Raw genomic sequence first — 23,827 nt, forward strand, 5'->3', positions numbered from 1 at the left:
GCGGGGCCAGGGTGCGGAAGTAAAGGCGGGGCGCCGGGTACCTCCCCAGGCGATCCCTGGTGCGCTTACCCCAGGGCGAGGGTTAGTAGACCAGAGCCGGACGCGGGGTGCAGGCCGGGCGGGGCACGAGTAGGGGCGAGGTGCGGGGTCCGGGTACCGGCCTGGCAGCCGCAGCCCCAAGCCGTGCACCTCCGCACGCACAGTCACTCTTCCTCAGCCTGTGCGCCCTCTCGCTGTCTCTGCGCTTCGACCTTCCCTGCCGCCCAGAGAGGGCAGGGAAACCAGGCGGGGATGCGGATTCTGGGCGGACTGGCTGGGAGTGAGCCGGAAGGGACCTGCAGACCAGGCAGGTGCCCCGCCTCCAGGCTCCGGGCACGGGCGCATCCTCCGCCATTTCGCGGAGGGGGGAGGTGCGGTGGGTGCGCGGCCTCTCTGGCGGCCGAAGGTGGGAGGAGGGGAAGAGCCCCCGCGAGGGACCCTGAGCCGGCGCCTTCTGTGCACTCCAGGGGTGCGCCTGGTGAGTGGCTTCTGTAGTCCCTCTGGGGGTGTCCTAGCGTTAGTTTGTGAACCCCTCTTTAGGACTGGTCCAGCCAATGAAAACAGGGATCTGACCGGGCACACCTTTCAAAGAGACCTGGAGCCAGCGTTAACGGAATGCTTGGAGGGTAATACCCTTTCCCCCCCACCACACATTAGAGTTCTTAGGATGTGGGGCTGACAGGGTAGCAGAGCAAGTAACAAGAAGGAACTGGAGCCCAAAAGAATTTAATTTTTGCACCAAGAAATGATGCCTATAAACACATCTGATACTAAAGAGGGAAGACTCTGGGTCCCTAACATGGGAGGTCCTGGGGTGAGGGGGGAGGTGAGTACTAGGCTCCTGTGGGAAAAGTCCACTGTTCTCCTCCCACCTCCCAGCTGCCTTTTGAGGTCTGGCCCCCACCAGGGCACAGAGGAATGGGATGCACATGGGAGCTTGGGGTGGGAGGATCCCAGGTCCCTAGGCCTGAGGTGCCCCTATTTCAGGGTCTTTTCTTCCTGCTGTGCACAGAGCTGCGCCCTCCTGCCTGGCTGAGCTCAGAGCTGAGTAAGAGCTGTGCACATCACTGCAGATATGAAGTCAAAGTGAAGTCACTCGCCATGAGGAGGAGGAGCTGCTGAGACAGGCTGGCTGGGGGCTCTGCCCCCTGAGATGTCCAAGCCAGCCTGTTGGCAGAAGGCCAGGGCACAGTGCTATCAGCTCAGGAGAGCCACCCTGCGGCCACCAGACCTTATGTTGCCTGCCTCACCCTCCCAGGGCTTCAGGCTCTTGGACATCTGGGGCTGGAGTTGGCTGTGGGGGATTCCCCTGGGTGTGGGCGAGCTACCTCTGGTGCTAATAGTAACCACCAAGGCTGAGCTGCTCAGGCCTGTGCACAGCGAAGGGACCTGAGTTAGGAAGGGAGATCCCAAGAGAGACTTCTTTGTTACACACAGACTTCTGTGACAGGAGGATGCAGAATGAAGGGGGGTGGCCTGGTGCATTCTTTCCAACTGGCCCCACCCTTGTGGAACTGCCCCAGCCAAGCCTTGGCTGACACTGGTCAGGCCGGATGTCCAGTCGTGCTCTGGGTGACCACCTCAAGGGCCCATTGGACACTGTGCTCCTGCCTGATCCCCTCAGGCCCTTCCACTCCTTCCCCACCACCACCCTTGGGGGTCTTGAGAGGACATCTAAGACTATGGTGGGGGTATTGCCTTCTTCTTAGAAAAAAGTCCAGGGAGCCTCCTATGTGTAGTTTTATCCCCGTCTGTGTATGTACACATGTATGCATGAGCATATACCTGTGTCATGTGCAGGACACGGATGTACACTCGCCCCCATGTGTATGCCCAGAGACCTGACCAGATAATCATCTAGGAGAGGGCAGAGGTGAAGCGTTGGGCTTTCTGGCCTTGGGTCCTGCATATCTATGAGACCCCCATGAGTCCCAGACAAGGCCCATCTCCACCAGGAGGCCTGACATCAACTCTTTGCCCCAGTCACCCTTCCATGGGCCACCCCAATGGAGTTGTTTTTCTCCTCTGAATTTCTGGCCCCACCTTGCTCTTTTCCCTTCCTTCCTCTGTTCTTCCTTTTCCTCCCTTGCCTGCTTCCCTCCCTCTTCTCTGGAAGAATCTCTTCTCCATTCCTCCCCACAGCACAAGAACCAGGCTAGCTGCATCACTGGGGCCTTGGGGTCTTCATCATGTACTAGAACATGGGAGTAATAATACAGTAACTACCTGGCAGTGCTGTGAGGCTGAACCCAAATGAAGCTTTGACAGAATCAGCACTGTTTCTGGTTGTCTAGAAAATGAGCTTTTTTTTTTTTTTTTTGACTCTTCTTCCAGGGGTCCTCTAAAGTCCAAGGTGCTGTCTGGATGTTAGGCTGGGGGCAGTGACCTGGTGTGAAGGTTGCAGGTAGGCTCTGAGTTGTATCGAAGCCATCTCTCTCTGGTCTGTGTGACCTCAGCATGTTTGCAACATCTCTGGGCCTCAGGAAAGCAGAGCTCTCTCCCTTTAGGTGCCTGAGGACAGGTGAATCCGAGGCAATGGGCAGGAGCTGTCCTTGTTATCACTGGTTCCCGTCAGCTGTGGAAGCTGAGCTGAGGCAAGAGTGGTCAGTGGACCTAGCTCAGGTAGCACAGAACACAGGTGACCCCTAAAACGGGCTGTCTGCTGCCCCAGCTCTGGCTTCCCACCTGCACAGGTAACAAGTCACACCTGCATGGGGCTGGCAGCCAATGATACCAGCCTGCAGGAGCCAATGCCTGTCTCCAGCCCTCCCCACAGGACCTACAGCTTTCTCAGTGGAAGGAGAGAGAGCCCTAGAACCCCAGAGTCCTCTTTGCCACCGCAGCACTTATCTGAGCATGTAATTACACATTCGGGAGTGGTGGGTTGATTTCTGCTCATACCTCACCCAGGCTTTGGGGGCTTTGCTCACATCAAGTCCCCAGCCCAAGGGTACCACTGGCTGGAGACCACTGGAACCTAATGGGGCCTCAGGCCTGGCAGTGCCTGCCTCTTGCCTCAAGGACACCAAAGAGAAGGACTGACCTAGCTTACAAGCAAGCCATAGCAGTAACAGGGAGCTCGAATTGGCCAGTCCAACAGGTATGACCTGAATGCTCTTTAGAAAAAACATCTCCCAGGGCAGTTTCATAATCTGCCTTGTAATGCAGATTTAGACAAGTTTTTACGAATGCACTTTTTAAAATAGGTCTTAATGGATCCTTTGCAGTAGTTACAGCCCATTGTGTAAATGCAAACAGAAGGTTTTTTGAAAACATGTATTATTGATCAGAAAGGCAGCAGCAATTAGAAGCCAGTATGTCATGTCATTCAATACACACTTCCTATACAGTCCTGCTTGTGCTCATTCATAACTTTCTGACAAATTATCCTGTCACTGGGAAGCCTTTTCTTTTCCCTTTTGCTTCTAGAAGCAAAGGCGAACCTCTCCATCAGTTATTAGCTAGAGGTGAATGAAAAATTAAGCTTACCTTTACCATCACAAAACCTATTTATGAATTCTCCAGTTTCCAGACTGAAATGACAAAACCTTCAGGTAAGATGGATGATGCCTCTCGATTTGTTCTGTGGCCCACAGTGGAAAAACAAAACAAAACTGGTGACAGGTAGCATATGCTACCTGTCATGTTCAGGTGGGCAGAATCACAAAGCCAGGGAGGTCTGCCTTGTGGCAGGGTTGCTTAGCCAGGGTCTACAAGGAGGGGCCTTGGATGTCCCTCCCTGGTCATGTAACCTAAAATGATCAACAAGCATGAAGTTGAGCCTTGTTTTTGCTCAAAAATTCACATCCGAGTCTGTATTTCACCTGATCTGCACATTTACCATTTACTCTTCTTGAAAAGTTCATCTATTTAATAAATACTTGCTGGGCACTATTTTCCCAGCACCCTTTTCAAACTACAGTGAGCTAAGCCAAGACCCTTCCTTTGGGGTGCTTCTCAAGGACAATCACCAACACATAAGGTACAGACACACAGAGCATTCACAAGTGACCCCAGATGGGGAGGGGCATGGGGCAGGGTGTCTGTCAGGGCAGATGTCCCGGGGAGTTGACTTTGGGCAAAGAAGACAGAGCTCTGGGGATGGTGCTGCCCACAGGGAGTGGGGGAAGTGACAGGGTGGGCCTTGGGGTTTCCTCTGTTGCCCCAGCAGGGATAAGGGGTCTTTGTCTCCCCATGAAGCACCTCCTTGGCAGCCTCACCTCACCCCTCTAGAAGGTGCAGTTCTGGTCTCTGAGAGGGTTACAGCCTGCAGGATTGGCAGAGTGAATGCTCTGACCCAGGCAATCTTTAGGAGTGGAAAATGTCTGCTGTGTTCTTGGTGTGCTGACAAATAGGAAGTCCATTGACTTAATGTCCTGTAATGGCTTCTGAGGCCTCCTTGCCCAGGATGGGGTGGGTGCAGCTCCAGGCACGGTGTGCTGCTTCTACATCCATCTCAGGCCTGCGGGTGCTGAGGCAGTGTGTGTGTGGGGGTGCCGCCATCCCTGGAAAGGAGGGGGAGGGGGGCTGGCCACCTGCCTGTGGGAGGGCATAACCTGTGTGGCTCCCCCAGCCACCTGTGCTTACAGACAAGCCCGCGAGCAGCAGGGCACTGACTGACCCCCGTTCTCCCCACCCCAATCCAGGAAGTGCTCCTAAAGACCTTGTTCAGTGATGGCAGCAGCCCCAGGTGGCCAGGGGAGGTGGGGAGTGCTGTCTCGGGTAGATCTAGGGTGCCACCATTGCTTCCTCTCTAACACCTCCCTAAAGGTGGCTATCTGAACCTAGGTGCATGGTTGGGAGGTAGCTCCCAGCTCTGCTGTAGACACCTCACCCAGCCCAGGTGGGCACCCCTCAGCACCCCTGTTTGCTGAGAAGCTGGCCAGCCTGGCCTTCATCCCCAGTGCTGTCCACAGAATGTTCTGTGATGGTGGTAACTTCCTCCTCTGTTCCATCCAATGTGAGGGCCACTAGCCAAGTGTGGCTGTGGAGCACTTGAGATATGGATGGTGCGACTCAGGAACTGAATTTACAATAATGTAAAATTAAGTAGTCATACATGGCTATGTACTTATTGGGCATTGATGCTCTAAGAAACACCTTCCCGGCTTTACCCTGGGGCTCCTGGGGGGCTGGGCAGGCTCCTAGCCCAAACCTCCCCCGCTGTGGGGAGAGCAGAGAAACCAGAGCCTGCTGAGTCCCAGTGGGCTGTCTGATCCAGCAGCTTCCACTCTGTTTCCTGGTGGATTGAAAGTGCCAGAGCCCCCACCCCCACCCTCAACAGCAGCAGTCTTGCTGGGGTTCCCCCTGGGCACACTCTCTCTCGTCCTGGGGAATCTTCTGTTCCCCTGCAGACCCAGCACCAAGCCTGACCACGTCTACTGAAACCCCTGCCTCCTGTAGGCAGAGTGGGCGTTGGAGGGCCCTGTTCTCAGGGGCCTCTTTGGAAAGGGGCTGATGAGCTCATGCATGTTAATATGTTGTGATGAAGGGCTGTCAGGGGACTCTGTGCAGCAGCCTGAGACCCAAGGGCTTGCTTGCTGGGGCTGGGAGCTCAGCATCTAGCCCCTCTCCAGGGCCTACCTCCCTCTGCTCCCGAGCCACCCTGCCTCCAATGGTCTCAGACTCCCTACGTGTTCTGTGGCCACTGACCTCCACTGGCTGTTCCTTCTGTCTTCCTGCCTGCCTCTGGCCCCCTCTGTTGTTCAACTCTTAATTGTCACTCAGAAGTCTGGGCTCCAAGATACCACTCTCCCTAGCCAATACTCAGATGCTCCATCTAAACAATTTGAAGGGAACCCAGTATGCTTCCTGGGTTTCCCTGGTGGCTCAGTGGTAAAGAATCTGCCTGCGTTGCAGCAGTCGCAGGAGACGTGGGTTTGATCCCTGGGTTGGGAAGATCTTTGGAGGAGGATATGGCAACCCACCCCAGCAACCTTGCCTGGAGAATCTCACAGACAGAGCAGACTGGCAGGCTACAGTCCATGGGGTCGCAAAGAGTTGTACCCGACTGAAGCAACTGAGCACACACACACACACACACGCAGTGTGCTTCCTGTTTTGTTTTTGTTTTTGTTGTTGTTTTGGCCATGCCCTGCAGCATGTGCGAGCTTAGTTCCCCAACTAGGGATCAAACCCATATCCCCTACATCGGGAGCATGGAGTCTTAACCACTGCACAGCCAGGGAAGTCCTGCTTCCTGGTTTAACTGTGCTGGATTTATCTCCCGGCCCTCTCCATGGGGACATGATGAGGACTCAGGGTGCTAGTTGGATGACCTGCTGTGAGGAATGGCCCTGGAAGCTAAGAAGACAGCCTGGGCAGAGGCACAAGGTGCATTCAGGAGGCAGGAGGTAGGGCAGGGCCATCTGCTGTGACAGCATCAGTCCTTACCGGTGCACACTCACACCCCTCTGCCCCCAACTCCCTCTGGGCTGCCTCCTTGGTGTGAACAGAAGCCTGTTGAGTCTGTAAACATCAGTGGAAAGGGTGACAGGAGCAGGGCTGGAGCCGGAAGACAATTCACAGGGAGGGAACAGGAGGCCCCAAATAAATCATTCAGGGCCTGACATTTGGAGCATTTGAGTTTGAGACCAAACACAGATGCCCTTTAGATAAATACATTCTTGAGACGTGTTCCACAGGAGAAGTTTATGACTTGAATAGGTTTTTAGTGTCAGATGAGCATCAGGAAGTGTTTTGTTGAGAGACCTTCTCTTAAAAGCTCAGAATCCTTCTCCTCCCTCTGACCCTTTAAACAGAAGGATACAGGGATCCTCAACAAGGGGAGCTTCTCTTTCTCCAGGTTCCCTGGGGATTGGCCCTGGGCTGGGATTGCTCAACTGAGGAAGGTTCTGGAAGGTTCTGAAGACCTCAGTGCTCCAGGCCAGCAGGGTTGGGGGTGAGGGTCTCTCAGGAAGCTGATTTAGAAGCATAGAAGCACCCTCCTCACTCAGAGCAGCTCTCCCACTCCCCACCCCCAATTCCTCTCTCCACAGAGGTCCACAGGAATGAGAAGGGCTCTGTGTGGAGATCGTGGGTCCCCCTCAAGCCTACAGAGGTTGGCAATTTTCTGTGGGTTGGAAACTTTACAAAGTTCCCCCACGCTGAAGCCCAGGAATACGAAGGAGCTGGGCTCACTGCAGGCCCTACGCCAGAGAAAGGAGACATGAGGAGAAGGTCAGATGCAATCATGTCTGGAAGCTTCTCCCTTCTGGCTTAGAGACAGGCCCCTACCTGCCCATCCCGGGCTCTGTCCCAGGACCTCCAGGGAGCCCTGCGGCTGCTCTCTGCCCAGCTCCAGCCCGGACACCAAGTAGCCACTGGTGGGGCTGCTTCTACTACCCTGTGTGTGCTGCTCAGCCCTTGCCCTGCCCCCCAAGACAGGGGCTGCATTGTGAGGGGTGGATGCAGTTGCAACCTCTGCGAATTGTAACCTGTCCTTGAATGAGGCTACCATGGAAGAACTCACCACAGATTGTCTGTGCTGTGACTCAGCCACACAGGGAGGCCCCCTGGCTGAGCCAGGCAGAACTTGGGCTTGTCTTTCCACCACACGTGGGTGTGGGTGGGCTGGGGGCACACAGGAAGGCCTAGGACCTGGCTCACGGAAACCACATGGATGGAACTGAAAGGAAGCCCATGTGAACTTTGTGGGCACAGCAGTCCACCTCCTAGTACAGCTGTGAGATGAGCACTCAGGTGGTGGGGGATGGGAGAGAAGGGACCACTGTGTCTGTGCTGTTCTCCACACAGGACATCTCCCGGGGGCAGGAGAAAGGTTCTAATCAATCAATACACCAAGACTCCACACTGATTTCAGGGAGGGCCCCTCGTTTCCCTTAGGTGACTTCTGAGGACACCCGGAACCACATTTTCAACCACTCCTATAACTGAGAAACTGCTGTAACTGAGAAACTGAACCTCGGCTTTTCCACGTCTGTGGATAATTCTGCCCTCCCACTCCGCCCCTCCATCTCCCACCCCCTAGCAATGGCCCTCAGAGGCCTGTCTCAGACCCTCTCTTTGCCCCAGATCCCTGGGGTCTCGTGGAAAGCTGATTCAGAAGCTTAGAAGCATCCTCCTCACTCACAGCAACTCTCCTTCCCCTCCCCAACCCCCACCCCCTCCTACCCACAGGAACCTGATGGCTGGTCTACAAGATGTATTTATCTAAATGGCCAGATCACTCCCTGTCCTAGTCATTTCATCCATGGCTGTGTCAGGCAATGAATGAACAGGGAGACTGATGCAGAGAGGCCGGGACTGAGCAGGCACCTGGGTGCCTGCTCTCCTCCCTACCCCCGCCCCGGGGCCCCGAGCTTACCTCCTTCGCTCCTGGGACTTGCCCAGACCCTCATCAGGAGTCCACCTCAGGGATGGAAGAGAAGAGTTTGGATGAAGCACCTATGATCTTCTAAAGCTTCGCTCCTGCCTCATAATTGTTTCCTTACAGGATCCAGACGCTTGGATACAGCTGATTCTCTAACACCATTCACAACCTTTTTTTGTTTTCTTCACGGTTGTCTTGGAAGCAGCTGCCCACAAATGCAAGCAGCCTTCGTCTTTGGGGGCTCCTGCGACCTTGCCTATGGTGGGGGGCAGGAGGGAGTGACCTCTGTTTTATTTCCCAGGTGGATACCCAGGCTGCAGAGGGGCTTTGCCTGGTTACCCATTTGTATCTGTAATTTATCAGCAATCTCAAAATCCTAAAGGTTGAATTATGCATGTCTGACCCCTGGAAGAAAAGCTGAGTGAGGTTTCCCTGGGAGGCAAAGCTCTGAGGCCTGAATCATCTCTCCTAGAAGAGGAGGCCGGCCTTGAGTGAGCACAGTGGGAATGGCTCATGGCTGTGGAGAACCTACATGGGGGCAGCCCTGGACTGGAGCTTCTAACTCATTCAGGGTCACAACACCCGCCTGGGTGGGAGCAGTGCCCCATTTTCCAGGCAGATTGCTGAGGTGCAAACCCAGCTGTTCCTTCTCTGGGCTTCTTGCCCTCACTTCACTGTTGGTTTCCAAATTCTAGTGCAAGGCTGGTCAAACACACTGTGAGCCTGCCCCCCAGGTTCTAACTCTGGGTGTGGGGGTAGGGTGACACATTGTCCTCGGGACTAGATCCCTGGGGCTGCTGATGCCGCTGGTACCCGGCCCACTGGGTGGGGATCAGCTGCCCAGAGCATGGTGCAATGGGAGAGACACAGGTGAGGATCTCAAAATGGAAGGTGCCTGCTTCACTCTGCTGCTCGCACGCCCTGTTCCCAGTGAGCCTCCCCTCCTCTGTGTCTCCTCCCTTTCTGCAGCCTCCATCTGCCCCTGGCTGATGCCCATGGCCCTGGCTTTGCTGGGAGCCCACCCAGAACTCACCTTCTCTGCTCCTCTTCAGGGACCCACCTGTGTTTGCAGACAGCTGTCTCCTCCTAACACCCGTTTTTTTCAGCTGGGTCCCTCATGGGAGACTCAGACCCGACTGAGTCCACTGGGTGATCCAGCACACTCACTGTGCAGGTAAAGGGTGGTCATCTCTTTGTTTTGGCTGGATTCTACTGCCATCCAACTCTTGCATGGGGTGGAGCTTCAGAGAGTCTCCAGCAAACATGATTCTCTCATCTGCAAAGCAAGTGGGCTGTCACCATCACCCAGAACATGTCTGCTCCATTCCTCTGCAGGGACACACCTGTATTTGCAGACAGCTTTCTTCCCCTAACACCCATGTCTTCAACTGGGTCCTCAGAGCAAGACGGTTATTGCCATCATCCTGATGACCACGTGTTTGGCTCTCGGGGACCTGGTCTCTGCCAAGCCATGGTCCCTTGACAGAGGCTAATTCAGGTCCTGTGCATGGCCAAGGGGGACTGGGGAAAAAGAGGAAAGAGAGGATGCCAGGGGACTCTGCCCCTTAGTCAGAGGCTCACAGGCCCCTCCAGACAGCGCATATACATGGCAGTGGTGGTGCTGGCAGCAGTGACTCTGGCTGGCCTGTGCATTGTTATTTCCAAAGACCGAGTCTTTGAAGCAAAGGAATTTTCATTCCTTTTACATTAATGAAAAAACTTGCAACCAGAGGAAGCACCCCACTAAATGACTGATGCTCCACAAGATACGCACTGTTCAGAAATGTCTCCTAGTCAATGAAGAAGTCAGTGGAATAAATAGTCAGTGGAATAAAAAGTAATCTGGCTACTCTAGGAATTAATATAAAAATATCAGATGCAGGATTTATAAGGGATGCCACCTCCAGCTAACCCTCCCTGGGTTAAATACCCCAAGGATGATGATTTACATCCTGTGCTGCAGGGCTCTGCCAGCATAATCGATAGGGGTGAGAAATGGGGCCACCCGGCCATGCTTGCCTGCAGGGCTGGGGAGGGGAACTGAGGGGGCACAGGGCAGCCCTGCAGGCTGCTAGGAGCAACAACCCACTTGAGCTGTCTGTCCTTTCTTCCCCTTCCTCTGCCTCACTGGTGAGCTCCAGACCCGTGGCCCATGTGTTTCTGGAAGCCTGGGCCATGGTCCCACTGGTCCTCACCCCTATGCCCAGCTCCTCCAGGCCTACAGGAGGCGGCCTAGGGAGAGGAGGGCAGGGCAGGCTGAGCCAGGTGCTGCCAAGACCAGAGCAGTGGGACCCGCACCCCAACCCTGGAAGCCTGGGCAAACCTCCTGACAGTAAGCAATCACACAGCCATCTTTGCTCTGCAAGAATTACTGTCCCCAAGTCTTGGTTTAGGGTGAAACTTGCCTAAGCAACTATTTATTCCCACTGTCCCAGACTTAGGATCTGCTGTTGGATTTAAGCCCTTGTTGGGCATTCCTGGGGTGCTTCCCTGAGGGAGCTCCAGGCTGGGGCTCGTGCCCGGAAACAGATGGGCCTCACTGCAGCTACAGGGCTGGCTTCCCTGCTGTGCTAGGTGAGATGTGCATCATCCCCACTCCTCCATGGTGAGGGCTATGCCTGCTCAGTTTTGCCCCAGTGTGCACCAGCCACACTTGGCGGGGGCTGGGCAGTGGGTTGGACCAGCCGGTGTCAGGGCCAGCCAGGCTGCCCCTGGGGGGTGGAGCGGGGGGCAGAGGAATATCCTGTCATCTGGCCCTTGATGTTGAGGCCCCGGAAGAGGCGAAAGCAAGGAAGACAAAGTGTTTACTTACTCCTCAGCCCCTCCCTGCCAAGCCTCCCATGGTCCCTCAGCCACACTCTCTACTCTGGAGTTGCAGCAGCTGTTGGGGGAAGGGGCACCAGCCTCTCATCATGCACTGCCCAGCCCTCTGCTCTAGCATTAAGCCTAGTCATTGCCCTTCAGGAGTGTCATCTTCTTCTCTGACCATCCAGCCCTCAAGGGAAATTCCTGTAGGGCTGGCAGTGAGGAAAGTCTGCGGGAAAGAGAAACTAGGGTTCCTTGTTCTTGATCCCACAAGAACCTGGCCCTTCCCCGGGAGGCCTACTGGTGTCTCCTTAGCACATCCACCCTGAGCAGCCTGGCTGAGTGCCCCGGTGTCCGCCACACTTCTGTTCACACCCACACTGAGTGGGCCCAGCACAGGCCTCCATGCCTCATGTGAACTAAAGCCAGGGACAAGTGACCCTGAGCAATCTCAGGGACAGAAAGGCCCAAAGGGACCACTCGGTCTAAGCCTTATCACAGAAAGACTGAGGTTCCACTGAGACTGGCCAAGGCCACAGGGTAAAGCTGGCCTCCTGGCCTGAGGGCAGTGCCCTCTGCCCTCTGCCTGCCAAATCACCCTGATGCTGGTCTAGGCTACTGTGCAGTCATCCTCAGTCCTACTAAAGGGAGAAACATAAACTCAAATACAATTTTCATTGTATCAGGAGTTGAATGGTGTCCCCCCAGATCCATATATTAGAGTCCTGACTCTGTTAGCTTAGAATGTGATCTGATTCAGAAACAGGGTCTTTACAGATGTAATCAGGTTAAAATGAGGTCACTGGGGTGGGCCCCAATCCAATATCACTGGTGTCCTTATAAAAAGAAGGAATTTGGACAGAGTCAGGCCCAGAGGGAAGGTGAGGTGAAGAGACATAAGCTGAGGAGAGAGCCCGTCGAAAGATCCTCCCATCACAGCCCTCAAAGGAACCAGCCATGATTTCAGACTTCCGACTCCAGAACCGTGAGATAATAACAAGCCATGCAGTCACCGGAAACTGATGCAGACTGGAAAGAAGGTCCTGGTAATGAACATAGAGCACTATTAATTTTACTTTTTTTGGGGGGGTGCTTTTGGTGTTTCAGATTTTGCTGTTGTTTAGTCACTAGTCGTGTCTGACCCTTTGTGACCCCATGGACAGTAGCTTGCAGGCTGTTCTGTCCATGGGATTTTCCAGGCAATCATACCGGAGTGGGTTGCCATTTCCTTCTCCAGTTCCAATTATTTGTATGCTTTTAGTTTTCATTATGAATTCACAAACTGGGGTGTATTTATCAACGGTCAGAGATTCAGGAGAGGATGCTGATGGGGAAGTCTGCTCAGTGCATTCCAGGAGCTGAGGCCCTCCTGGGATGTGGGTTCCCAGGTTGCTGGGATAGAGGGCAGAGAATTGCTGGATATGTGTGTGGGCCAGTGAAGTGTGAAATGGATGAGGACACTATAGCCCACATTTCCCGCTGTCTTAGTGATGTTTTCTGTCCACACTGATGGCAGTGACCTTGATCAGGAACCCCATGGTGACCCATACAGGGCACCTCCATCCAGCCAAAGAGATGGAAGCAATGGGCTACTGAGTGCTTGCTTGTCCCTTCACATAAAAACAGGTCAGTGTTGTTCTAGTGAAAAGGACTTTGTGGGCATTACTGCTGTAGGCGTAATCACACAATATGAATTCTAAACAAAATCACAGACCCCCATTTGGTGAAACTTATTCCAGGGAATTTCAGTGTATTGTTTGACACCCTGTTGACTCACACTGCTTAGTGCATTTTTGCTCTCACAGCAGCTCTGTCACTACTGGGTTTCAGTGGAGGCTTAAAAAAAGCAATTTCTCTGCAGGCCACAGCTCTAAGATCACAGGAGGGATTCACAGACCTCACAACCTTTGGGAAAATGACCAAATATCAAAACTAATACCAAACATTTTGCTACCAAGAAGACATTTCCCATTAAACAGAAACCCCCAGGGACTTCCCTGGTTGTCCAGTGGTTACAAATTCACCTTCCAATGTAAGGAGTGTGGGTTTGCTCCCTGGTCGGGGAGTTAAGATTCCCACATGCCTTGAAGCAAAATAAGTAAATAAAACAGAAGCAATGTTGTAAATATGAACTTTCCTGGTGGCTCCAGACAGTAAAGGACTTGCCTGCAGTGCAGGAGACCTGGGTTTGATCCCTGGGTTGGGAAGATCCCCTGTAGAAGGAAACGGCAACCCACCCCAGTATTCTTGCCTGGAGAATTCCATGGACAGAGGAGCCTGGCAGGCTACACCATGGGGTCGCAAAGAGTCAGACACAACTGAGTGATTAACACTTCCACTTTCAATGCTGTAACAAATTCAGTAAAGACTTTTTAAATGGTCCACATCAAAAAATCTTAAAAAAATATAAATAGAAACCACTTCCAGGAATGAGACACTTCCTCTCCCACATATGGCAGACCCTCTGGAGTAGCTCTCACTGACCCAAATGTACTAGAGCTCCCCCAGGACAAGGAACTCTGTGTCCACCCATATTCTCAGTCGGTCATCCACAGAGCAGGTGCTGCATCCCTGGGTCAGAGAAATTCAGGGAAGTCCAAGAGATCATCAAGGGCAGCATTCTCACTGTCTATTACTCAATAACAAGCCATCCCCAAACTGTCTTAAAACAACACCGTTATTTCTTTTGCTCACGAGTCTATAACATGGGCAGTCCTCAGCAGGCATATCTTGTCTCTGCTGCACTCCGCTTAGCTTAGGGTGGCTCACAGCAGGACTGGAATCACATGACTTGTGTCATGTAGAATCACATGGACTTCCTCACATGACTGTGTGTGGTGCTGGTTGCTAGCCCAGACCCTCTGCCTTCACTGGAACTGTCCACCAGGGCACAGACATACAGCCCTGTAGGAGCTGGGCTTCCTTAGAATACGGCGGTCAAAGTCGTATCACCTTCTGTATCCTTGTCTCCAAAGTCCCCCTGCATCCCTCCGTCACATTCTATTTATCATAGCAGTCACAAAGTCCAGCCCAATTTCTAGGAGAGGGGAAACAGAATCCATCTCTGGATGGGGGTGGTGGTGGCAGGATTCTGGAAGAGCCGGCAGGACAGAAATATTGCTGTGGTCATTTGCAGCCTGCGACATCCTGGTCCAGAGGTCACACTGGGGAGTCTGGGTCAAGGGGGCAGGTTCCCAATGTGGTCCACCATCAGGAGTTAGGGACAGAGTCCAAAAATGCCTCCCTACTGCTCCTGAAGTGAGTCTGAGCTAACACTGAACAGGCCACACCTGTGTCCCCTTTGGCTCCGTAGGCCCATCGGCACAAAGACCAGCAATAATCCTCTCTCAAGACTCCTCAGCTTCAGCTGTCTGTAATGCCAGGACTCTCTGATCTATGGAATGAGTCATCAGTGGCATCTCCTTCAGCAAATGACCCATTCAAAGGGAAGATTTGTTATGCCTGGGGCATTTTATGAATGTTGTTGCTTTGTCTGGCAAGCTGTGATTCCATTAGGAAAAACAGCCGGCATGAGATGATGCTGCCAGGGCAGATGCTTGGATCGAGGGCACATGGGGGGGACCGGTGGCCTGTACCATGGCTGCTTCCTCCCACCTACCTGAGGGGGACCCTGGGTGCTCAGCTCCTCCCAGCCAAATCATAGAGTGGAGGTTGCAGGCTCAAGCTTGCACTCTACATTTGTGACACCTGTGTGAGACAAAACAACCCTGAGCTGGGCTCCCCTGGACCCCAACACAAGGGAGGAGCTGGCCAGGCTGCAAAGACAGCTGTCTGCACCCAGCACCCAGGCCCATGCCCTGGTCTTCCACTGCCTGGTATGGGTGAGTGTGCACCACCACCTGAGGCCTGTGCACCTGTTCACAGGTGACACTCACCTGGCAGCGACAGGCAGCAAAGGGCTCAGCTTCAGGAGTGCTGGATGCCAGGGGCACACCCTCTCCTCCTTCCCTTGCTTTCCCCATGAGGCCTAGCACAGTGCTGGGCACACACAGGGTCCTGTGGCCTCCTGCTCATTCTCAGAACAGGTCAAGGAAGACATGGACCTCAGGGTCTCTGAGACGGGGCAGAGTGGGCTGTGGCTGTGATGCTAGGCAGGGCTGCTATGAGGACCCCAGAGGGCTGGGGTGGGTGTGTTCCTACCCCTGGTTGGAGTTCCCTCCAAATTCTGGATCAAACTATTGGATCTGAGACTCAGAAGGGACTGCAGCCATCTCCAAGGTCAATGGAAGAAAAGGGAGCACTTGAGTCCTCAGAAAGTGAGGGTCCTGGGCTCCTTGGAGCCTCTTCCACTCCTGGTCTGACCCCCGCATTTCTCTCCTTGTCACTAATCCCCATGGCCCCTCCCAGAGATTCTGTCCAATTACTGAGCCCTTCCTCAGCTGCAAACCCCCTGTCATCAGTGCAGAAAGGGTTCAAAGTGGTGCCTGCCCCAGGGTGGGGGTGAAACAGAGCAGGGTATGGGCGAGGGCTCTGGGAACTGAGTGTGATAAGGACAATCCACGGACATCTCTCTTCCTCTTCCCAACACTGCCCCCCAAATGTTCCTATTCACCCGGCAAAGCTCGACCTTGGGTGGCCCAGTTTTCTGCCTCCCCCGAGTCCTCGCCTGGCTGGAGGAGGTGAGGGAAGCTGTCTGTGTTCAGGACCCTCTCTCCACAACAGTGGTCTCAGCCACCCTGGTTGCTCGCTCCCTGTCTTCTGTGCCTCCGCAGCCCTCACAGCCACCTCCCTGGGCCTCCAGATCTCTTAGAAGGACCTACTCAGCCTTTTCCAGTCCGTCTGCACCACCCACTCAGTCACAGCTCCTGAGCCTTGTGCATCGTCTTGCTGCAGCTTGAACCCACTTCTCAGGCTTCCTGGATCACTCCCTGTCAGAACATGCTGGAATGCTCCTCATCTTCAAACCCAAACTCCAAGACCTTGTGCCTATCCCTTATTCCTTGGCTCTTTTTCTGGGGGGAGGAGGGGCCTCATTGCTCGCAGGATCTTTGTTCTCCAACCAGAGATCGAACCTGTATCTCCTGCAGTAGAAGCATGGAGTTTGAACCACTGGACTGCCAGGGAATTCCCTCGGCTCTCTTGACAGGTGTTATCTTTGTAACCACCTCCTTTTCTGGCCCCTGTGGTCCCTGCAGCCCCCTGCAACCCCTGTGGGCCCCGCCCTGCCCTGACTCTGGCTTTGTCTAAGCCTGAAAGCTGAAGGACCTCCACCCAATGGGCCAGAAGTGACCCTCTGCTGTCCACGTACACTCAGCTCCTGGCAGCACTGGACTGCTCCTCCACCTGCCTGCACACCCGCACCCCCTCCTCCGCCCCCATCCCCAGGCCTCTCCTCACTTGGCTTCCTGGATACACCTCCTCCTCTTCTTCATCTGTGTGCCTTCCTTGTCTCCATTACTAAACATGGATGTGTTCACAAAAGATCCCCAACCTGGGCCGTCAGTTTAGCCCACACTGACTCCTCAGTGACCGCATCCAGACCCAGCTTGAAACCCAGTCCACCCCACCCCCAACACTCTCCTCCATCCCCCATCTATTCCCAGCCTCTCCTCCCCACTAAAGTCCACTCACTAAGCTGCCTGCCCTCCATGGACTCTCTGCATGGCCCCCAGAGGGCATCTCAGGTTTAATGCATCAAAAGTAAACTTTTTTTTTTTTTTTTTGTGGCTGTGTCATGTGGTTTGCAGGATCTTAGTTCCCCAAACTGGGATTGAACCAGTGACCTCAGCATTGAAAGTATGGTGTCTTAACCACTAGACTACCAGGGAATTCCCAAAAACAAACTCTTAATTTCCACTTTTCCCATCCCCAAATCTTGCTTGTCCTTCACTTATTCCCATCTTAGTAAAAGGGTTCATATTCACTCAGTTTCTCAGGACAAAGACCAAAGAGTTACAAGTGATTCCCTTCTCTCTTTCATACCTTGAATCTGACCCAACGGCATGTTCTGCTGGGTCTCCAGAACATACTCAGAATCTCATCCGTCTGCGTTGGTCCAAGCTGCTGTCCTCTCCAGGCTGTCACAGTGGCCTCCTTCTCAGGCTCCCACCATTGTTTCATCCCCTTCCCACAGTCCCAGAGGGGTGCTGGGGAAAAACTCAGCCCGTTGCATGGAGCAGGCAGCTGAGGTCCCAACCCCACCAGGGTGGAATCTCAGCAGCTGCACCAGATCACCTGCCCCTGAGCCTGCATCCTGAAGGGTAAGTAGTCCACAGCCAGCTCAGATGGGTGGCTGTCACCCATCTGATGCTCACCCACCAACCTCTGCTCACCCCACCTCCCTGACCTCAGCCTCCCCCTGCCTCCTCCTCCCCTCCCTCTTCTCCTCCTTCTCACTCCACTTGGGCTTCTCCAGCCTGTTGTAGGTGTGTGCTCAATTGCTCAGTCGTGTCCAACTCTTTGCGACCCCATGGACTGCAGCCCACCAGGCTCCTTTGTTCATGGGGATTCTTCAGGCCAGAATTCTTGAGTTGGTTGCCATTTCCTCCTCCAGGGGCTCGTCGCCTCTTAGGGATAGAGCCCTTGTATCCCTTGTTTCCTGCATTGGCAGACGGAGTCTTTACCACTGAGCCACTTGGGAAGTGCCCCGCCCACCCCACGACTGCTCTTCTTTAAATATAGCAAGCCTGTTGGTACTGGGGACTCTGCACTGGCTGTCCCTTCTATCTGGGAGATGCTTGCCCTTGACCTCTCCTTCACTTTGCCCAGATGTTGGCTCAGATGTTCCTCAGTGGCCATGCTCTAAGAAGCAGTCTCCCATGCTCTCCCTGCTCCACTGGGCTTTCTTTAGAATCCTGTTATGTTTGCATGGTTATATTTGTTGGTGTGCTTTGCACGTGCATGTATGGGTTTACATGAATGTAAGCTTCCAAGAACAGGGAGTTTGCTCTTTTGTGTCCCTAGTGCCTAGAATAATACTTGGAACATAGTAGATGCTCAAATAGCTGTTGATTAACTCAGTAAATGAGATGATGTTGCATCCACATCAGGACATGTGGGTTCCTGGGCCTTCCCAATAGCTGTGTGCTATTCCACAGGTGGACATGCTCAGGTTTAATTATCTGGCCCCTCACTTGAGGACATTTATCATTCTTATTCTTTTGCTACAATAAACAAAGTTTCATTGCACATCTTTGTACACCCATCTTTGCATTTATGTGTGAATATAGTGAAAAATCAACAATTACAGGCTCTGCACTTGCTGGATCAAGGAGTGTGTGCATTTAAAGCTTTGGTAGATAATCCTAAATTGTCACCCAAAAATATTTTTTACCAAATTATGATTTTTGAATTTTTAAAATATTTGAAAATCCATATGTCAAAGAATGAATTAGCCTCACTCCTTTAAAGAGCTCTTGAAACTGAGATCAGGCTCTGCGACTGAGTGTCATTTCACAAGGGTGAGACTGAGTCTCAGGGAGGGCATAGGGACTGTCATTCCTTGGCCATGGCCATGGTAGTCAACACACTCCAGCCCTGGGGTCCCACACCCTAGCCTCTTTCACCCTTACAGAAATCAGCCTTCAGTGCCTGTCACTGGCTGACTTTGGGAAAATTTAAGGACAGTCACTGAGAGTGGAGGGCTGTTATTATTCTGTATTGTCAGGAACTTCCTGAAGCACCAACCCAATAAGGATCTATTCAATGCTGGCTATGTGCTGCAACAGTGTGGACACAGCCTTCAACAACCCAGAAAAGCTTGGCCTTCAAAGAGCTTGCAGGGCATTCAAGGAGACAGATAATGAACAGGAGAGTACGTCAGATGGGAAGGAAGGATATGAGAAAGCCAAACCAGCAGAAACCGTATGACTGCCAGTTTCAGACAGGGCTTCAGGTCTTCACACCTCTGAGTTCTCACACTCTTGTGCAGCTCCCTCCCTCCAAGTTTGAACTGGACCTGGGACTTTCTTTTAATGACTAGGAAAGGCAGAGTGATGGGCTGGCACTACCAAGACTAGGTTACAAATGCCTGTGAGGGGACTTCCCTGGCAGTCCAGTGGCCAAGACTCTGCACTCCCAATGCAAGGGGCTCAGGTTCAATCCCTGATTTTGGAACTAGATCCCACATGCTGCAACTAAAGATTTGGCACAGCCAAATTACTTAATTAAAAAACAAACAAACGTCTGTGAGTCTGTCTCACTGGCACGCCCTCCCTTTCCCCTTGCTCACATTGATGTTTTGAGCAGCACAGGAGGGCCCATGTGCCAGGGACTGAGGGCAGCCTGGGAAGAGACAATTACTGCCCACAGCCTCATAAGACAGCCTTATGCAGACCCAGCCCTGAAAGGACCCCAACCTAGCTTGCCTGAAGTTATGAGAGACCCAGAGGAATAACAAGACCACACCCATATTCCTGACCCATAGAAACTGTAAGATAAACATGCAAATACTGTCTTTAAGCTTCTACGTTTTGGGCTAACTTGTTACTCAGCAATAGCTAACTCACACAAAGGGGAATAGAGAGTGCCAGGGAGGTGATGCAGTTTAAAATAGGATAGGAGGGAAGGAATTATTTGAGAAGACTTGAAGAAGGGGGAGACTGAGCCTTGGGATTCCAGGGGCAGAGTTGGATTTTGGATGGCAGTTACAAGGGTGGCTGGAATAGAGTGAGAGGGGCAAGAGGCAGGGGCAGGAAAAAGATGGATGGAAGGATGTCACGCTAGCATTTTTTTTTTGACCCTGAACTTGGGCAAAGGGGGATTTTAAGACTTTGAGCAAATGCACATTTCAACAGGGTCCAGGTGGGTGATAGGTTTAAGGGAAGGTGGAGGGTAGCAGGGAGATGGCCAGAGGTGTCAGGTCCCCAGTTTACATGAAAGGTGACCATAATAATAGACGTAGGGTGTGAGGGAAGAGTTCCTACATCTAAGGGGTGGGGTGTAGGGGGCAGGTTTGGGGAAACCTGGCGGTTGGGGTTCACAGGCCCAAGATGCCTGTCCGACCTTGAGGCGGAGGGCTGAGCAGGCAGTTGGGTCAGGCAGTGTGTACAGTATTTAAGGCCACAGGACAGGAGTGAGCGTGGGGGTAGGTGAGGAGAGGACCAAGGGGTGGGAGTGAGGCAGGGAGTTTGTAGTCCAGCCAAGGACAGCATGGGACCAAAGTGCTGGGTTACCGAGAGTTGAGGCTGAGCACTGACTTAGCAACTGGGACGGTCAGTGTAGAGTGAGTCCAACAGAGGCCTGTCTGAAGGACGAGGAAGTAAGCATATTTGGATCTGGTGGGAACAGACACAGTGTGTCTGCAGAGGGACACACTCAGGACACAACATCAAGGGAGGGAGTGGGAACCAGGCCCAAGACAGGGAGAGGGCAACAGCCCTGGGAGCTGGTGGGGAGTCAGGGCATCTGGTCCTCGGGAAATTCCAAGGACCCGGGTGCCCCTGCAGTTCATGCCTGCCCCCGGCCCCCCACCTCACTAGCAGACTAGTTACCCTGGGGGTATCAGCAGGGCTGGAGATAAACTGGGCAACTGCCTTCGGAATTTCCTGACCTGGATGAGGTTCAGCCTTTAATCTCATGTTGTATCTATAGCCTTGTCTCATGTGGTTTGTGAGAAGCTGGGGAAAAAAAAGAAAAGGGCTGATAAGCTTCACAGAGGGGAGGAGAGACCAACCCAAGACGTTTTGAGTGAGCTCCAAGGTGCCAGTGAGGGGAAGGACAGAGACTCAGGGGGCATGGGTCTGAGCTGAGGGTGCAGCCAGGGGATGCCGAGTGTGCCAGGCTGCAAGACCAGCCCCGGTCAGACACCCGCTGTGGGGCTGGACTTCCCAAGCCTGTTTCTCCATCAGACAAATGGCGTGCCTGGGAACACCACCTCACAGGCTGTAGAGCAGGAGCAGGAGGTGGGCAGGGAGGGACCTTGTGTCCTTCTGGGAGAGGGACTCAGGTGGCACCAGTGGTGGGGGGTGGGGAGAGTGCCCTGGAAAGTCGAAGTGTTGCTCTGTGTGATGGGTGGGAGGGTGGTGCAAAATCGTATCTGTGAAAGTATAAACCTACCACTGAACTGAGGAAAAATGCCGTCTGAAACAGCATCTGCTTCCCTTCCTCTTTGTCTGGGCCCAAGAGGATTTGCTGCCTCTCAGGGGCCAAGAAAGCAGGTAGGAAGAGCAGGATGCGAGGGCTGGATGTCTTGACAAATTGAATTTTCCTTCTTTTCTGGCCTCCTGGGGGAGATATTGTGTCCTGCATTGATGCAAATGTGTTCAAAGTGCACTTTCCACAGACTCAGAAATAACGAGCTGCCTTTCCGCTGAGGCCTGGGACCATGGCAAGGACCCTTTTGCTGAAGGTGGCCAGTGGCTGGTCACAGAATCTGTGGCTGGCACAGCGGCAGAGTCCAGGTGCCATGATGGGTGAGCCAGGGGAGCCTGCAGAAGGCATGCAGAGAGCAGCAACCCCAGGAAGCATCTAATATACTCCTTTTGCTGTGGGGAACCAGGGCCCAGAGAAGGCACTGAGCTGCCTGGGGCAGGCAGGGAGTCCTGGGCACCTGGCCTGCTTCTCCCTGCCCCACCCTCCAGGCCGTCTCAGACCAGGTTTGCTTCTGGGAAGGAGCAAGGAGCTGTCAGCCAGCAGTTGGTCTTCAGCCAGGAGTTTGGGCTTTGGCCAGGAGTTGGTATTTGTTAAAAGAGATGGAAAAGGTGAAACTGTTATCAAGAGGCAGTATCTGAGGGCTGAGTTCACTGCAGGGTCTCAGGAACTAGATAGCATCAGCCTGGCCTGCTCAGAGGACATGAAGGAAAACTAGGGCAGTCACACATGGGAGTCGCCTACTCTCCAGCTGGCCTGCCCAGTGCTCCTGAGAGCCCGGAAGATGGAAAACAGGTTAACAAGTCCGGGAGGAAATGAGCAGAGATGCCTTTGCTGCCAAGGGCTTGGTTCAGCAACCCGATTGCTTCTGGCTTCCTCACCGGCCTGAGGCTGGTAGTGATGGCCATTTCTGGCAGAAGGATGTCTGGGTTTGAAAGTTGGAAAGGAGTTCTTTGGAAGCCTCGGATCCTGGTCTGCATGGTTCTCAGCTTTGCTGTCTCAAGAAAATGTGGGCTCCCAGGTGGTCCCCATGGCTCAATATTTGCCTCTTGTTTCACAACAGGTGGGCCTCTATTTAGATGGAACCCAAGAGCGGAAGAGGGTTCTGCTGCTGAGAAAACGTTTGGTGAACTTCACTACCCACTCCTGATTCACTGAACATGGTCACGGATATTCCTTTCATGGGATAAAGAAAATAGTGGCAGACTCGGCAAGGTCATTCTTACCTTCCTTTCCCTTATGATCTGCACTAATTGCGGCTGGAAAGCGAATTAAATTCCCAGCCTGTCTTGAACTAAGTGTGGTCAAATAATACAGTTCTAGTAAATGAGATATAATTGGCAGTCAGCTGGGGGGTTCTGGGCAGACTTGTTTTCTTGATTAAAGAGCCATAGGTGGCTGGTATTTCTAATTTTCTCTCCATTTCCCTTTTTCCTGCCTTGCAGGTGGATATGACACCAGGAGTTGTGGCAGTCATGTTGTAACACTGAGGCAGAACACATGAAAAAGAGGCAAAGTCCTTATGGAGACAGGGCTTGACATGGCTGAGCTGTTGAACCTAGGCCAGCAGCTGTCAACTCACAGGCCTCTTGTAATCTGAGGTAAAACCAAGCTTTATTTGTCTAAGCTGTTGTGTTTGGAATTTCTGCAGCTGAAAGCACTGCTGGCTAATGCACACCACTATGACAAAGTATCAGCCAGCATCACAGGTGACAGTGAAACCCTACCTGCATTCCCACTACATTTTGAGATAGGGGTGTGTTCGCTGTAACCACCAAGAATGATAACAATACAAATAACATTTCTGAGTATTCATTACATGCCAACAACTATCCTAAGCAGTTAGCATATTGGCTCATCTGATCTTCCAACAATCCCGTGGGGAACGTTTTACAGGTGTCAAAACTAAGGCACAGAGAGGTTGAGGGAACTTGCTCAAGTTAGTAAGCAGTGAGCCAAGATGTGAATTCAGAAAGTCTGGCTCCAGGATCCATCCTCACAGTCACATGTGATACTCACCCTCTCTCTCTCTACAATTAAGAGTCAGGGGAGACCAGCATAGCCCTGATCGAGGCTTCTTGTCCTGAGCTTCATGGCTGCCTCATTCCTTCCTTTCATGCACTTCTCCGGGGAAGCCAGCTACCTGCTAAAGGAGGGTGGAGAGCCAGGATCAGAGCTGGAGGAACTGCGATCTGAAATGTTTGACAGCCTCGGGCTGGGGCAGCCTTTGGGGCTACTTCACAGACAGCCAAGACCCCTCCTCTGCTCCAGGGCATGTATGAGTGAACACTGTCAATATTTTTTCTCTTCCTTCTCCCATTTCCCAAGTTGATTAACCCCACTTCTGATGAACATCTTTTTCATTTATTTTTAAAGCTACTTTAGTATTCAGTAATGGTGAAGGCAATGGCACCCCAGTCCAGTACTCTTGCCTGGAAAATCCTATGGACAGAGGAGCCTGGTGGGCTGCAGTCCATGGGGTCGCTAAGAGTTGGACAGGACTGAGTGACTTCACTTTCACTTTTCACTTTCAAGCATTGGAGAAGGAAATGGCAACCCATTCCAGTGTTCTTGCCTGGAGAATACCAGGGACAGAGAAGC

The 23,827-nt window shown here is 52.9% G+C and overlaps 1 protein-coding gene, 1 long non-coding RNA gene and 1 other non-coding gene across 3 annotated transcripts in view; 1 reads left to right on the forward strand and 2 right to left on the reverse strand.

Moving 5' to 3' along the window:
- Positions 1-403, reverse strand: part of LOC122691305 (proto-oncogene tyrosine-protein kinase receptor Ret-like) — a 49,725-nt gene extending 49,322 nt beyond the window's left edge. Inside the window, 1 exon segment of the mRNA XM_043897931.1 lies at positions 70-403. The gene's annotated coding sequence lies outside the window, so the exon portion shown is untranslated.
- LOC122691306 lies at positions 15-23,479 on the forward strand. Its single transcript, XR_006340385.1, has 6 exons — positions 15-81; positions 580-665; positions 2,374-2,443; positions 22,290-22,441; positions 22,672-22,827; positions 23,362-23,479. It is a non-coding gene; the product is annotated as an uncharacterized LOC122691306 (long non-coding RNA).
- Positions 16,893-16,965, reverse strand: TRNAE-UUC. The gene has a single exon. It is a non-coding gene; the product is annotated as a tRNA-Glu (tRNA).
- Positions 23,480-23,827: the final 348 nt, after the last annotated feature.

The sequence above is a fragment of the Cervus elaphus genome, unplaced genomic scaffold (genome assembly GCF_910594005.1).
Source record: "Cervus elaphus unplaced genomic scaffold, mCerEla1.1, whole genome shotgun sequence".
In the NCBI taxonomy this organism is placed as follows: Eukaryota; Metazoa; Chordata; class Mammalia; order Artiodactyla; family Cervidae; genus Cervus; species Cervus elaphus.